The sequence below is a fragment of the Corvus kubaryi genome, unplaced genomic scaffold (assembly GCF_017639235.1).
Source record: "Corvus kubaryi isolate FWS band 111438036 unplaced genomic scaffold, C.kubaryi_AGA036_p1.0 66, whole genome shotgun sequence".
NCBI classification, from domain to species: domain Eukaryota; kingdom Metazoa; phylum Chordata; class Aves; order Passeriformes; family Corvidae; genus Corvus; species Corvus kubaryi.
In genome coordinates, this window is record NW_024582054.1 from 29,876,645 (window position 1) to 29,893,566 (window position 16,922).

The following is a 16,922-nucleotide window of genomic DNA, read 5'->3' on the forward strand; positions in this document are numbered from 1 at the left end:
CTCTTGATGGGAACATCCCCACACTCACAGCAGAAAAAGCAACCTACAAACCCAAATAATACCTAGAATTTCTGTATATGCTTCTGAGCTGATTCTGAGAGAGTGTCATGGAATTGGGGATATTCTAATTTCCATTAGCAATGTAAAACTATTTTTCTTAAGTTTTTGGGATGTTCTTATAATGAAAAATGCCATAATATCTGGAAAAACAGGTAAATGGCTAGAAGCAGGTTTTGAAGTATCCCTAAGCAAGTTTCTCTTATTTCCTCCTTGGTAAGGAACAATCATTCCTGTTGCAGAAACTACTAATCAAGGACTTTGCAGAGAGGAGGATTGCCATTCCCTTCATATAGATTCTGAGATGACCTCATTTGACACGAGTGCAGTGTTGGTTTGTCTTCCCTTGTTTTGTACAGTTGTTCCCAATGTGAACAGGCATTGCACTATGGCAAAAATTCATTTGAGAGCCAAAATCGTCAAAGTGATTTCAGTTGTGGTGAGATGTGCCAAAACTTCATGGTCAATAAAAAGCAAATGGTTTGGAAATGAGCATATTTTCATGTTTATTTGCTTTTGGAGAAGTATTATACTTCTGGATTAAAGAGCTCTGATATATCAAATATAATAAAAAAGCTCTATAACACCACATCATATACAATAAAAAATTCAGAGTCTTTGTTTTTTGTTTGCAGTTGGTCTTTTAGGCTAAAGCACTCAGTACTTGATAGTATTTTTTGCCCCTGTAGTTTTAAATATCTCAAGGAACAGGACCTATCTCATGTCCAGAGCTGCAGCCAAGAGTGGAACAGAGCATCCACCCCCGTGTACTTCATTTTGGGAGAGCTGTCAAATGGGTGAATGGAAGTAATTCAGCCTTCCCCCCATTACTAGATTCAGTGGCTGGACAGATGCTCCCTCCCTCTCTTTTTTTTTTTTCACTCTTGCTGCATTTGTGGTTAATGCAGTTTTTTCTGCATTGTTGTTTCCCAGGTTTCTTGTCCATATTGAATATCTATATTTGGGATTATTTTTCCCAGATGTATTAGCTGATGTTTTTCCACACTGAACCTCACATTATTTTCTGGCTGTGTAAGGAATTTGCTTAGGTTCCTTTGTATTATTTCTGACTTCACTGCTACTCAAAGTTCTCTATTTAATATCCTCAGAAGATGTTATCTATATGCTATTTTAATCATTGGATCATTAAGGAAGTTATTAATGTCTGGACTAAATTGATTCTTATATCTCACTGGCATTTCTTTCCAGTTGGATACTTGGAGATTTTTATCCTTTTATTTCTAGACTTTTTGGCAGCACTGTGTGTGTCAGCCTCTTCTATCCAAAAAAATTGGAATCCGTTTTGAACGTAGGACTTTGAGGGAAAACTGAAGTGTGATTCATGCTGGAATAGAGTAAACTTTGTAAATCCAATCACAATTGAAATTGAAGCTGTGTTGTAATCATTGCATATATATCTTCACGTGGATTTCAATATGCTGTCTTTTGTACTTTCATTTGTACAGTAGTAGTTCGTAAATGATAAATTATTAAGTAAATATTTTCCTAGTGGAATGTGCTTTCTATTTTTGTATATCATCTCGAGAACAGAATGTGATTCCTTTCTGGAGGGTCAGCTATTTGAAATACTTGCCCGTGTTTGTTCTAACTGCATAATCTATAATCCTCAATATGTCTTTAATCCACTTTCTCTCCTATAGAACTAAATCTTTGGAATAGGGAAGAATATAGTGTGATAGATAGCATCTAAGGTTATAAAGTTTGGGAAGATTAAATTTGCTTCTGAGGTCGGTATTGCTAGATTTTGGCAAATAACAGATAAAAGAAATGACTAGTTAAAAAAATAAACACTACTCATATTTTCATGCCTATGGAATGAACAAATAATAAGTAACAAAGAGGTTTTGTAGCATTTCATCTCTAGAAATAAGATAAAGATGAAATTTCCCACTTGGCTAATCTTAAACATGCAGTGTAGTATTAAGCGAAAGGAATTGATTTATTTTCTCTTAATTCTTTATTGTTCTTGTGTGAAGTTGAATTGAACTTCAAAATGTTTACCTTTGTGTGCATGACTAAGCCAGAAACCAGAGTGCACATTTCTCAGCACTGACCACTTGGGAGTGAGTGGATGCATTAACGTGAGCAAATTTAGCCTTGGGTTCAAGGAGGGGGTGTGTGCATTCACACACGTGTCTTGAAGCCTGTCCTGAGAGAAATGAGCGTGTCCTGGGATTGTTTAGTGTGGCTTTGACACTTTGGGATGCTGGTTTTCTCAAGGATTGCACAAAGAGCTTCTGTGGGATTGCTTCCTTAGAGTAATGGAAGGAGAAAAACCCCTGAAAAAAACTGTCTGTAGTCTACATGTATTAATAGGCAAAATTAACAAAATTATTCGGGGTCGGACTTTTGATGGACTTGATAAACTATATATTTTAAGGTAGGAGAATAGGGAAGACCAGTCATCAGTGGTCAGATATCAAAGGTCTCAGGAGTTGTTTGATTTTTGTATGGTTTTTGTTTTATTTATTTAACCACAGACTGGTTGTTTTTGTGTGCGAATTTTGGATAGAGTATTAGGTACTGGAGTGTTAGATGTAAATACAGCTGATTATTTCCCTCTCTCCACGGCGGCCCCCCCCCCCCATAAGTGTTGCTTTTGTATGTTTTGGTAACTGACAGCACTTGAAGATCCTTAAATAGAACAAATTATCAAAGGTCAGGTGTCTGTGTTTGTCTAATAAAGGTATTAGGTACCATTTGTTAGGGGATGATGGATTTGTCATTTCACCTAGTGATAAATAATCTGATTTTATAAGGTGTTTGGGGAGTGAGGATAATTATCATTTCAAATGGCAGGCTTGCACAGAACAGTCTTTTTTTTAATGAAGCCACACTGCATAGCAGGCCTGGGTTCAAAGTCCACAGGTATTTCTGGGTCTTTTGTTTGTTTTGTTTTAAGTAGTTGGCATTAAACACAAATATTCCTGGTTTCATATTTTAGAAGAAGCAAGATGATCTGCAATATTAAGTAAATCCAGCTCATCAGTCCCAATGTTTGTTCTTACAACAACATGCATAATACTGAAAAAACCCACATTCTTCTAATACTAAACAGAAGAAAAAAGTTAGTGTGGAATTTCAGTATAATATACGTGTAAAATTTAGGAGAATCCTGTGAGGAGATGTAAATTGCAGGGAAGCTTATTTGCCTGAGTAGAGATTTCCTTTATAGGGGGGAAAAAAAGGTACCATGTAAAACATGGCCCTGTCTGGTACAGGCCCTTAAAAATTATTCCATCTGATCCATTCCTGGGAAGGGATGGGAACTGGCTGACAGGGCTGTGAGTGATTCTGAACACTGAAATGTCTGTTTTGCCACCTGCATTTACCACTGTGATGGCATCCATATGGCTGCAGGGAGGGAGGGCCTGCATTTTATTTTTTCCAGTGAGGAAGTAAGTGGGATTTCACTTTTTTTTTTTTCTTTTCAGGCAACAAGAAGTTTTTTCCCAGCTTCACTGCTTAGATTCATATTGTGCTCTCTGTGCTGCCATACCGTTTTCAGTAAAAGAGCAGTTGCATGGAGACAAAGAGGCTGCTGATTTAAGTCTCAATAGAGAAGTCTGTTAGGCTTCAACTGTGGGAGGATGCTAAATGTAGCTCAGAGGTTGGCAGATGCTACCTGGACCAAAACTACTTGAAAATATTAAGCAGCTGTTTAGTAGGTTTGCCTGAAAAAAAGGGACATTTAATGACTGGAAGAATTACTGGGACAAATATGACAGAGGTTGTTCAGTTTAAAAATGTACTTACTGTCTGGATGTGATTTGCTGTTCATGTTGAGTAAAAAAATCTGCTAATCTTGATGGGAGGGCAAAAGAAATCCAACCCCAAGCCCTACTTTGTCTTCCCACCTGTCTTAAATTTTTTTTTGGTTTTTTTTATGCCAGTTTATGCAACATTTTGAACTTGATTTTCAAAGAGAGCAATACCGTTTCTGATTGTGATTATGTAAGTTAAGCTGAAAGCTGTGGAGTGTTGTTTTCTGAAGTTTTCAGAAAACTCAGGGTTACTACTAATGTTTTTCAAGGCTGTATAACACAATGAAAATTTACCTTAAGGCTTTATTTTGTGCTGCAGCTTTTGGGAGCACCATAACTGAGGTGGTAGGACTGGGCCTGGATTTCTCTTGGGTGTGTGTAGCGCTCCCTGGGGGATCCAAAGAGGGGAAGTTTTCTTCATCCCTGCACAAGCCTCCTCTGCAGGTTGGATAGTCCTGGGAACTGCTCTGGTTTCTCACCTTGTTGCTGAGCCAGAGTTTAAAAGTTCTTTAGCTGTTTCATTTCTGACCTGTGAGATGCTATGTGGGACACATGAAATGAGCTATCCTGGCTTTTTTTTTGGTTTTTTTTTTCCTCTCTTTTAGCGATGGAGAGGGGAGATAAAAGTTGTGAGAAGCTGTTGTGCAGCCTGAGTGAAACAGAGAAAAGGCCTAAGGAATCCATTGCTCAGGACCAGGGTAGTTGATTTAAACAGGGAGTATGAACTTCAAATTAATTTCTAAGTGGGGCTGCCTTTATGACCTGTTCCATGGGGAGAGTTGATGAGAGGATCTCTGTGCCAGGTTACTAAATAGTTAACTTCAAGGGAGATAGTTTTCCTTCAGAAGCAGAGGTTTGCGCACGTGTGGGTAACAAAGCATTTCCAGTAGAGCACATTTGATACTTAACCTGGAAAATGTCAAAAGAGGTGATTAATGTTTTGTACCTTTGGAATAGGTTTGATTTTGTGTGCCTGAAGCTTCTAGCAGGTGCTATAGAAACCAGGGAAAAACGTTATCTTTTCAGCATGTCGCACTCAAAGTTCACATTGAGCCACAAAATAATATTCAAATGAATGACAATCTCTTGTTTGAATCTAAATGGAAAATTGAGTTTTCCATGGCCTACTTATTCTAGAAATGATCATTTCATTGTAGGCAAATTTAACTAAAACCTAGGAGACTTCTTCAAAATTACATGAAAGGAAAAAAAATATTATTCACTTTTAAGGTGAGGCAAAGAAGTGACAAGAGATTTTTCAGAGGGTCTGTGGTGATCTATCTTGCCTGCTAGTTCTGCTTCTGAGAGAAAGCAGTTTTCAGTTTTCACAAATACATTCTTGGTTGTTTGCTTACTTTTTTCTTTTGCTACTGTACTGTACAGTAATGTGACTAAAATTGCTATATACAGTTTCTTAAATTTCAGGGGTTTTTTTCAGAGTTTTAAAAAATCTATTTCTAAAAGTGTGCATGTTTGCCCACATGAACTGGTTGCTTTAGAACTCCCCTAGTGGTCCCATGCTGTTTGTCAGGGGTAGTGTTTGTGCCCTAGGTCAGCTTTTTGCTTTGTCTGTGAACACCAGCCCAAATTAGGCTGAGTTCTGAGACAGCAGAAGATTACTCTATGTGTAACAGCTAGATAGGGTTATCATAATTAAGAATGATCAGGCATTTTAGCATCTGTTATTAACCAGAGTGTACATGTGTCATTCTCACGGAGCAGATGAGGGTGATTTGTTTCCTCTGAGGTGTGATGGAGGCATCGTTGTTAGTTCTGGCTGGGGCTCTGGTAAAATCAATATGAGGATGCATCATAGCCATACTTGCAGGAGCAGTAGGAGGATAAGAGAGATGCAGACCCATTAAATGATCGAAGACCCAGAGAAAATGCCTTATGCAATACAAAAATCAGTTTGAATAGTTTATTAAAAGGCTTCTGGACAGATATGGTCGTAGTGTCTTATGGGGAGAAAATACTGGTTAAATAGAAGAACTGATGCTGTCAGCTAAGGCAGGAACCATGTGGTTTTAATAGTGAGGAAAAGTCTGTGCTGGCAGGAGCTGTTGAAATGGATGATAAATTCTCTGTGAGTTTCCTAAAAGTCGTGACTTGATTTGGAAAGTTACATTGTAGCTGAGCACACATTACCAGATTAATTCGTGGAGGGTTGCTTCTGTAGGATATCTTAGGGACTGTTTTCATTCAGGTTAAACTGCCTGCTTTTGTAGTCCCTTTCAGCTTGCAGTTTCCTAAATCTGCAGCTCTAAGACCCTAGCTTTTCCCACTTTAGAAGCTGTGAAAGTTGTTGGAAAGGCAGTAAGGAATTTGGGAAGAAAAGTGAGGCTTTCATGAGTTGGACTAGTGGGATGTTTCCTTGGAGGAATTAGCCTCTGCTGTTTCCTCTGCTCTGTATATGTTGGGTGAATCGCTGCTAGTTGTTGAGAACTGCTCGCTTGCTGCTTTTGCTGCTCAGCCTGAGACACGGGGTGGTGAATTACAGAATGGATGATGACTCAAAGTGCAAGTGAACTTGGTGGGAGCTAGTCCTAAACACCACCCAGCACTAAGTAAACATTCAGAAAAATTGGGATGTCTCCAGCTGGGCATTGAGAATTAATGGATGCTTTTAATCTGACTCTTTTTATTTCTCAGCATTCCTTTAAATTGGTATCTTGTGAGTAATACAGCATAAAAATGACAGTCTTAAAAAAAAATTACTATTGTCAGGTTTGCGGAAAAACAAGATAAAAATTACAACATTATGCAAACTCTTTAAGATTCACTGCTTTTATTACAGCTAAGTAACTGAAAGATTGCTCTAATTTTATTTTAATAGAAACAAATCTGATTGAATAATTTCTGTTTTTTCTTTTCAAAAATGAGACTATCACAAACATTTAAAAAGGTCTTGATTAGAGGTGATGAAGTGCCTAGTGAAATTTAAGTATCCAGACTGGAGCAGTGTTGCTTCATTGGTTTGTCTTTAGCATGAAGTCTTGCTTTTCAATCAGATTCTATTTTTTTTTAGGAATAAAATTTTTAAATTAATTATTCTGGGTTTTAATATATTACAGTAATTCCTGATGTCATTATGCAAAATTAATTTTTTCTCCTAAGAGTAGTGTACTTTGGGTTTTTTTAAAGACTTTTAACTGAAATCCATAGTTCATTTTGTTGCTTCACCAGATCTTTTTTCTTCTCTTAGCACATTTTAGCAAGCCTCCCCAGGTTAAAGAAAGGCCATAGAGTTAAAATATTTTTAAACTGTGATCCTGCTTAAGCTCTTCTATTTTCTCACTTCCTGACTGAGTGCAGCTATCTTTGCCTGCCCTTTCTCCCTTCTTTTGTTTACTGCTGAGGACGGGGCTGATACCACATGCATTGGAGATCCTCATTGCCAGCTGAAAGGAGTTCAGGAGCAAATGCCTTGTCTTAAGGAGTATTGAACAACACATCCCTACACTGGGAAGTGATCTTTTATGGCATCAAAAAGTTCATCTGTGTGGGCTTTCAGTGTTTATTGTACTAATTTGGTAGTGTGGCATGCAATAATTTATTGTCATATGTTACCTAGTCATACATCCAAAAAAAAAGGAAAGCAAATTAAGGTTTCCTGCCTGTTTTATTATTTTATATGACCTCCTTAAATCTTGCTTTTTGATTTATCTTTCAATGAGTTTGTAAAAATGAAATAGTTTGCTGATGAATCTGGAATTTATGGAGATTTGATATGTATATCTATCTATATCTATTCTTAAATATATGAAATGTTTATATCAGTGAATCGCTGTTCAATATATCTTGTTGAAAAATGGTTATGCTCTTGTTCTCTGAAAATACAGACTTCTAATTCGAGTCTGCCTTTTTAAGAGTTTCCTCCAACGTTGTTTCAAGGTAGAGTTTGAAAAAGGAAGCAATTTGTAAACTGCCGAAATACAGCTCAGTGTCGAAGCAACCTAAGAATAAAATGACTCAAAAAAAATAGTTGCTCTTATTTTGAAAGTGAGTCGGAGTGGAGGAGCTTGCTTTGTGCACAGCTGCTATTGGCTGCACAAACCCTTCGTTTCTGTGGCTAACGCTAGATAGGAATATTAATAATACAACTCACGCCTTGTCGTATTTTGCTGCTTAATCATCTTGTTTGGCACACCCCCGGTCATGTTCTGTGTGGCCATAATTCAGGAAAGAAAACTCACTGGGGCACTGGTATTACAGTGCAGCAATCAAGGAGGCTGGGATTATGCAGATAATGAAAGGACTGGCCGGCGTGTGTTTATCCAGGAAAACTGGAGTGAAGTTTTAGCCAGCGAGGAGCTGCAGAGCCGCCTCCCGTGCCGGACCATGGCCGTGGCTCCCGTGTCACGGCTGCCTTGAGGATCCAGGGTGGGTAAACAGAAATCAGGAGCACTGCCAGGCTCAGAGATTGTGTCAGCAGGATTGCTGCAAGGTTCTTCCACCAAAAAACTCTAGCTCTTACAAGTCCTTCATAATGTTGTCTTCCCTGTGCTGTTGCTGCTGTCAGAAGTGGTGTGTCAAGGAGGCTGATAATATTTTGTTGGGAAATACTTGATTACGTTAACATAGTTTGGAAAGATAAAGAGGGGCTCTAGCATGAATCTGAATTCCAGTGGAAGGGAAAAGCAGTACTTCTTTTTTTTTGTTTTAATTTTTTTTTTTACAACTACAGCTTTAAAACCTAAACCTAACATTTCCTCAGAGGCTAGAACTGACCCCTGTAAATTGCTTATAATTCAAAGTGTCGCTATATTAGTCTGGATAACTTCTGAAAAAAATGTGGAATAGAAAACAAATGTTTGGCTTGAACCTAAAGGTGGTTTAGTTGAGGGGTGCTGTAAAGGATAAAATGATGAGAGGATAAAAGGAAGTATCTAAAACAAAGGGAAACTAAATTTGATTTGGTTTTGTTTGGTTAGGGTTTTTTGGTTGTTGTTTTTTTCTCTTTATTTTGTTTTTAAAAATCAAGAACCTCTATCCCTCTCTTGGTTTTTAAGTAGTTTGATCTTTAAATAATGTAGGTTCTTCCAAGAGACCCATGATTTTTTGTGAAGTGGCTTCCATGCTTTTGTCAATGCATGAATAAGAAATAGTAGAATGGGTGGGGAGGAAGTTGATTGTAATTTGACTTAAAAGCATGAATGTTTTGACCTCAGCGATTGGCAGTTTGAAAAGAATGATTTGCTGTGCTGTTTGTGTGAGTGTTGGGTTGTTTAGTGTTAATCACCATCCAGTTATGAATATAATTCACTCGTTAGACAAGTGAATTAGACTGTAGGCTGGTGCTGGACTTCTAAACATACCTTCAGTAAACACTCAGGTTAGAAGGAAGGATGTTATTTGAAGTGCTGTGTTGATGGAAATTTCATATTCATCTTGTGGAAATATCTTGTGGATGTAATGAAGGTAACACTCATCAAGTTGGAGAGGTCTGTAAAAATAAGAAATTTTTATTATAGTTTCTTACATAGTTAAAAGGTGTATTTTCTGAGATACAGTTTTGAGTGACTAATTGTGAAATTTTCATTCCTAAGCAAGGGATAAGGTGTTAGGGTTTCCTTTTTGGTGGGATGTTGTTTATGTTTGCTTTTTCTAGTGACCTATGTTTAGGCTCTTAAGTTTCAAGTAGGATCCTTTTTGGTTTGGTTTATAACTTAAGTTGACTACTTAAGCAACTGACACCATTTACCATAGACCATATCAGAATATTTTGTCTGTGCTTGCTGTAGCAAAGCAGTGGAGTCAGAGAAAAGCTGATCCTTATTTTTTTAAATGATACTTTTGTTGCTGGGTTTTAGAGCCTTGAGACAGTGGGTGGAAATCAGATCAACATATAACCTGATCCTATCTGCAGAGTTCTTCTAGGCTTGAGAGGCCCAAAATTTGAAGAAGCGTAGGATCAGTCCCCATGTTGTAACAGTTTTTCTTGCATTTCAGAATTAAGACCAGGTTTTGTGATGCTCAGAAATAATTCTCATTTCATTATATTAGCACTTTGCCTGATTAAGTAAGGATTGCTGAATCAGGTTCAGTGTTTGAGAGGTGAAGGGAGATGAGTGTTAGTGTTTGTGTTACTCTGGCTGGTGTGTTTTGTGGTAACATTTTAATAAAAGCAAGGGCTGATTGCTGTGTTGAAGGATGTTCAGAAGGACTGTATTTGTATTCTAATTCAAAAGAGATTTTCAGTTTATTTTTTGCCCATCTTTTTGCTGAAGTTAAGACAAGTTTTGAAGTCGCCATTGAACATGCCAGGGCCTGAGTTGGTTCTCCTCCAGCTACAGGTAGGGAATTATGCTCAGAATAAAGGTAAAATTTACTTTTAAAACCAAACTAGAATTACAGTTTTCAAAGTTTATATGTGAAAGTTATAAATCCAGAAGTTTTTGTACCAGTAATGTTCTTAAATATTTTCATAGGAGTGAAATACTGTGTTTCAGTTTGGTTTAAGAAAGGACATCAGCATTGCTTATTAGGCATAATAAAAAAGTAGCTTAGTTTTGAAATAGCAGTCCAGTGGGAATTTCATACACCTCCTGTGTATTCTCCCCCATGGACATTCAGAAAACATTAGGAGTTTCAGGTACTGTAAGTCAGACATTTACTGTGGTCACAGTTTTGTTTTGTTTTGTTTTTCTTTTGTCCCCCCTAAACATTTTCAAGTAGTTATAAACTTCTTCCTACAGATTTCAATGAGTTCATTACATACAGTGAGAAAATAAACTTCCTGGTTTTTGTTGTTGTTGTTTTTTGGTGGGTTGCTTTTTGTTTCTTTTAGGAGCTCAGGAAGCCCAAAACCAGAAAATGACCAATGATTGTTGTCTTAGACCTACCTGAAAGTTAAGGGTTAATGGCAGCTCTTGAGCTGGTGCCAAGGAAAGGTGGGATGATCAGGGAAGGGGGAAAACCGAGGGAAGTTTGTTGCTCAGTCACAGAATGAGGAGGCAGAGAGGAACTGGCCAGACCTGTTGTATAAGAGGAGCTGTATCAGGTGCGGGGCAGGGAACTGGAGCTCCCTGAAACCGGCACGAGTCGGGTCCAGCACAGAGGAGCGGAGGGAGCTCTGCTCCAGCCCGTTTATCCTGCAGGGGAGAGGGGGGAAGTGCTGCTGCTGGCAAACTGCGGTGGCTGAGCTTGCTCTGAGAGCTCAACTTTTCCCTCAGCCTTTTAAACTCTCAGCACTTTGTAACATTGGAAACAGAAGAAAATTCAAGGCTTACTTGATCTGCTGTTCCTTGGACATGGTGAGGATGTGGAGAAATAATAAAAAAATTTTATTCCTGAACAGGTAAAAGTACACTGTTGTAAAATAATACAATTTTGTTTGCCTTACAATGACTTTAATCAAAACACCGATGCATAAGGCTACATCTGTCTACAAACTAGTTGAATTTTGGAATAATTTAATTTTTTTCTTAGGTATCTGAGATATTGAAGGGAGGGCCAAGAGTAAATACTTGCCCCATGAGTGCCCTTAGGTGGTGCTGATGCCTCAGGGAAGGATTATCTCAGAATGGGAAGAGTAATGCCCAAAGCAGAAGAACCTGTCATTTTCCTCTTCATTACACAAGCAGCCTTTTTAATTTCCTCTGCCTTGCTGAATCCTGATTGAAACCTTGCATTAGGCCAGGGCAGCCTGGGTGCCCAGGTAGGGCTGTGTGCAGTGAGAGAGGATGTCTGCCTCAGATACTGGATGAGAGGAGTCTCCTGTAAAACCATCAGGCCTTTGCTTGGGCAAAAACTACTTGGGTACGCCTGAACCATCTCTTGGAGAGTTGGAGTGTGTAACTAGGAGTAACCATGTCTGTCCCATCAGAGTTGTGTCCAGAGCTAGAAACTCCCAAACATTTTTTTCCAACGTTTTGGATGAGCGACCACAAGGTTTGGGAGTTGAAGTGAGAGAGGGATGCTGTTGAGCTGGGTTCTAGGGCCCAGGTTGCCTGGTGCTCTTGTGATGGGCTCTGTGTCCCCTGTGGGGTCTTGTTCTCCTTCTGCTCGCTCCTTGCTCTCTCCAGGCACTGGATGTCCCTCACAGTGCTGTGTCGTGGGAAGCAGGGATTCCCCGTTGGTTTTGAGGTACCATGTGTTTGAACCCAAAGAGATGTGCACACTTGTTCTGTAATTAACTTGAGTCCTCAGTCAGGACCAAGGTTGTACACAGCCACATGGAAATGTCTCTTTAGAAAGAGAAAGAACCCCAGCCAGACCACACTAATGTGAAAGTGGGAAGTAGGGATGTGCCAGCTAATGGTGGTGGTGGTGGTTTGCTGGGCAAGGATTTTGCAGTCTGTTGTATGTGTTCTTTCTTTTTAGCAGAATCACATTTAAAGCAGATCCTTTTAGCCTTCATTTCAAGTGAAAAGAAGTTCCTTTCTCAGCAAAACAAACCATCATAGAAGCATTCAATTTCTCATTTGCAGAATAAATGATTTTAAGTTCTCTCAAGTCCAGCATGGAAAAAGTACTCCATCGTTTTACTGGATGCTGTGTTCTCCAAAACATCCCTTTTTTTAAATGGCTGTTTCTTAATGATCCACAGCTGAAGGTTCTTTCCTTTACTCTTGGCAGCCTGAGCTGTCTTCATAAGGTAGAACAGGATCTCTCTTCCGTCCTAGGAAATAGTATTAATCCTGCCAGTCTTGAACTGAATCCAGAATTACTAATCTGTCAAAACACTACTTTTAGTTATTACAGATGATATTCACGATATTTGAGAGTTGCATTCATGTTGTCAAGAACACGTGATGTGTTTGTCTGTGGTAACCTCAGAATTTCTAGAAGGGATTCGTTATATTACTATTAAATGACTGCAGTCTTTATTAGTAAAAATGAGTCAAGTTCTCTTAATAAAATGGTAATTTTCTAATTACATACTGTATTTCTAAAGTAATGGCTTTTAAATACCAAGTATTTAAATTTGGCTTTTTAGTGGAATAATAAAGTATTACAAAGGCTGTCAAGTAATTTAGGATTAATTCAGATCATTTAGTTATTTTTCTCAGTGTTTTCCTAGTAAAAGATGCCTAACTAGTCTGTCTTTCTCATGATCTGTTTTTCCTGTTTGTATAAATTTGGTTGATAACTATACAGAAGCAGAATAGTTGGGAGGAAATTCCAAGATGTTTCAACTTTTCATTAGCAAAGTGATTGAGAAACAAGGAGGGTTCACTGAGATGTCTGAAACATCATTTTGTAGCTGTGTAGCAAGCTGGGCTTGCTGTCACGTTCATGAGAAAGAAATCTGTGTGGAAAAGCACCCTCTCCAGAATGGGTTGCTTTTATGTGTGTATTGTCTTTGCTTGTTTCAGTTTTTAAAAATCTAAATTTACATGGGTTTTCTGTCATTTCTTTTGAGTAATCCTTGCATGTTTGCAGGTTGGTGTAGGTAATATGTTGGGGGAAAAAAAGGCTGGTGAATAGATAGGGTACAGTTGATCTCTAGTGCTGCAGTTATCTCCTGTTTGATATGGTGCTTTCTTGCAGGATTTAGAACTTTAAATGTCGTGTGCAGGAAGGCCATTACTTAAAAAAACCAGCACGTATGAGGGAAACTGCTGTAAAATCTTAGAAGCTAGATTCCGGTTAATTTGTGTTAAACCCTGGAACAAATTTACTGGAAGCTTCCTTGTCTGAATGAATGTGAGACATACAGATTCCTCAATGCAGCAGCTCAGAAAGAGTTACTCAACCAGGTTACTTTTCCAGTTGTGACTAAGGGGCCAATTAGCAGCATCCGGAATGAGACGGCAGCGCCTAGGTAAAAATAGATGGCATTTGGAGAAGCTGGGGGCAGGCTTGGAGGAGGTCTTCAGCTGTAGACTGAGAGAAACAAGAGAAAGAGGCACCCTTCAGAAAGGAGTGTTATAGGAGTGTGTGTGTGTGAGAGAAATTCCATCAACAAGCAAATGTACAAGCAGCCCAGAGGAATGGCAAAAAGCAATACCAAGTTAGACCCTCAAACCAACAGGCCTCTGCTGCCAAAGGAATTCCTGAGCTGGGCTCTTACTCCCATCTGACAAGAGCGATAAGGCTGGCATTGATGTGAAAATGAAACAAGCTGTAGCATCCTCTGAAAATGACAGGAACCAGAGGTGTGGGTGTACAGCTCGCTAGATTGTTAGCTCTTATGTTCAGGATTGATACATTAGTGCCTCTGTCAGAGGCAGGAGTAAGTCACACACGAGTGATGCTTCAGTTGATTTGCTTGAAGGCAATTAGTTGACTACTGCTGGCATCTCTGAGACTAAATAATTAACATGCAAGGTACAGGGAGGAGAACTGGATGGGCTGGGATTTTGCTTTCTAGCCTTTACAGTTACAACTTAGTCCTGTGACCACAGCAGCTTCAATGGTCCTTCTCTGCCGTTTTCATAGGATACTGAAGCTGCTGGATTAGTATAGTTAAAAACTCTTTTGTTGCTCACTGACCTACTTTGGCTGTGCGTTAGCTCTTGGATTGGGAAAGGGCCATCTGTATACATGCCCGTTGGTACAGCCTGAGTGTAAAGAGAACATAGGATGCTGTCTGCCTTCTCTTGATCAACCTCAGTCCAGTGGAAGCAATTACTTAAAATACTCGATTTTATTCTGAGTGGCTTGCTTCACTCGGCATTTAATAATGTATTAGTGAATTCGATGGAAGAAAGAGAAGGCATGAGGGGTGCACCTGAAGTCCTATCTTTAAATACAAAGGATGTGTGTAAGTTAAAGACTTCTTACTAGTGGTCTAGTAATGAGCTGGCTGCTTCTTAAAAAGTATAGGCAAGCCAGGGAAGGTGTGATCTGTGTATTCCCTTGGACAGATACAAAGCATGTTTGCTGATCTGTACCTGCAAAGGCTCTATAAAAATGCTTTCAGAATGTTACACTAATTCACTGGTAGTGTGTTTAGATCACCTCACTTTTAGAGTTATCTGTATTTGTATAAATCTGCAAACCACAAACTTTTCCTGCTGAGTTTTTCTCCATTAATTTTTTGTGGAATACATAACTGATGAGACTGCTCTTCCTTTTTATTTTTTCATTAGTAAGCAATGAGCTTTCTGCCAATTGGAGCAAAGGTGTAATCAATCACAGTTGTAATGAACCAGAGTAACACTTCTTGACTTCAGTTTGGCCAGGGTGCCACTTCAAGATGAAGTTTGTGACCTCAGCACAGCTGGGGATAAATATTGCTGGAAATCTAATTTCAGTTTATCATCTTCAACAGAGAAGCACCTTAACTAATGAGTAGCTTGGAAGAGGTAGAGAGGGTAACAGTTGATGAGGAAGGGCATTGTTTGGTAACCACAGAGGAAATGTTTTAATGATATTTAATGCCCAAACTGTTACGTCTGGTTAATGTTTGTAACAGTCCAAATTGAGAAGGCTTTGCAAAGTGACTCAAAGCCCAGCAGAGCTATACCTTTGGTTATGTTACTTGCATGACATAACCCTGTCTGTATAGTTTCTAATTTTCCCAGACTTGTTCTTGAGAACTTAATAGAGAACTTTTAATTTGTTATGGGTCAAATATTTATTTTTAAAAGCAATATGCTGTTGTAGACAGTGATATTGCAGAGGGTCTAAGTAATTTCTAGAGAAATTCAGGTGCCAACTCCCAGTGGTCATCAGATATATTTGTCTGTCCAGGAGCAGACAGCGTTTCTGAAGAACAAAAACGCCTATAATGGATTTGCACACAAGCAGGTAGATAATATTCTGCCTTAAAAACCCTGCATTATTTTATTTAGTGTTTTTGAAGAGGTTAGAGGTAAAGATCTTCTGAAAAAAAGTCTATGTACCTTGTGCTAGTGTGAGGTTATGATAAAAGTTGTTCTTTAGACAATTATAAGTATTCTGAAATTAGGTCTTTGGTCTCTAGAACCATGTTAGGGAGATAAAATGCCTACCCCATTTAGGGCTCAAGAAGCATAATAAAAAGTTTCTGTTCAAAAGAGAAAAGTGGCCTAATATTCTGTCAGTCAATTTTACAAGTTTTAGCAAAAATACCTGGTTTAGTATAACAGAGCAATAGACTCTAACGGTGGGTAATTACTAGTAGATGAGTTTCTCATTTACACTGCTTTGAGCTGAGCTGTTCTGTGATGGACAAGATCCTATTTCTAAAGGAATAGCTGTTATTTTTGCATAGACATATGTAATGATAATACATAATAACATAAAATACCCAGCATAACACATATTAACTTGACAGGTTACAGACGAGTATTATATAAATGTCATGTTTTTGCCTTCTATTGCTGAGTTGTTCCAGATCCTGAATAATCTGAAGATTAAAAAGTTGCTGTAGAAGTGGTATAGAATGACAATGTGTTTCTGTGCACCTAGGAATGTGAGCAAGCTCTATGGTAATTACAAAAGCAAAATAAAGTAGATTTATATATTTATTTCCTGTCATTTAGACATATGTACTGGGCTTGGCAATGTGAAAAAGGGTGTTCCCTTAACTACCGGCTTGGCTGATTGGAGTTATTGTCACAAGGTGTTGAATAACAGAGTGTGAGCCTCACAAATGACTGTGTCTCAGGACGGCTGGTGGAGCCTGAGTGCTGGAACGCCTTTTGCAAGGAGTGTACGTGGAAGGAGGGGCTGGTGTTGTAACCGCCCTTCTTGACAAGGAAACCACATGGATTGTTTGTGGATGCAGAGTCCTCACGTAGCATCTTCTGAGTAATGCTTTTGAGTTTCTTAGCTGGCAAGGAGCTGTTATCCCAGTGTGCAGATCAGGATTACCTTCAGGTTTTCCTGTGTTTTCCCGTGGCTGGGGTGTAGCAGGAATTATGGTCTTGTGCTCAGGAAACACAGTGGCTGGTTCCCTGAGGGACTTGCTGCTGCAGATGGAGCATCCCCTGCAACCCCAGCTTGCTTTTGGCATAACATTAAATCCAACTTGAGGTGTTGGTTCTCATCTTGGACATCTCAGTGGGCTGAAACTAGTATTTAAAAAACTAAATTAATAATGAAAGCCAAACCCCATAATTTAGTTGTGCCATGCTGGAGCTCATGCAGGAAAGAGGAGAGAGGAATAAGAATATATAAGAAGTTGAGCTTTCAGTGTGTCCATTT

The 16,922-nt window shown here is 38.8% G+C and overlaps 1 protein-coding gene across 5 annotated transcripts in view; it reads left to right on the forward strand.

Annotated features, from left to right (window-relative positions):
- The window catches only part of PPP2R5E (protein phosphatase 2 regulatory subunit B'epsilon), a 74,175-nt gene that overhangs the window by 14,835 nt on the left and 42,418 nt on the right, over positions 1-16,922 (forward strand). Inside the window, exon 1 of one of the 5 annotated variants that reach the window (XM_042047818.1) lies at positions 8,085-8,225. The exons of 3 other annotated variants lie outside the window; for them this stretch is intronic. The gene's annotated coding sequence lies outside the window, so the exon portion shown is untranslated. Of the gene's footprint in view, positions 1-8,084; positions 8,226-9,197; positions 9,287-16,922 lie in introns of those variants that run through there. One more of the 5 variants, XM_042047819.1, reaches the window with a different exon arrangement.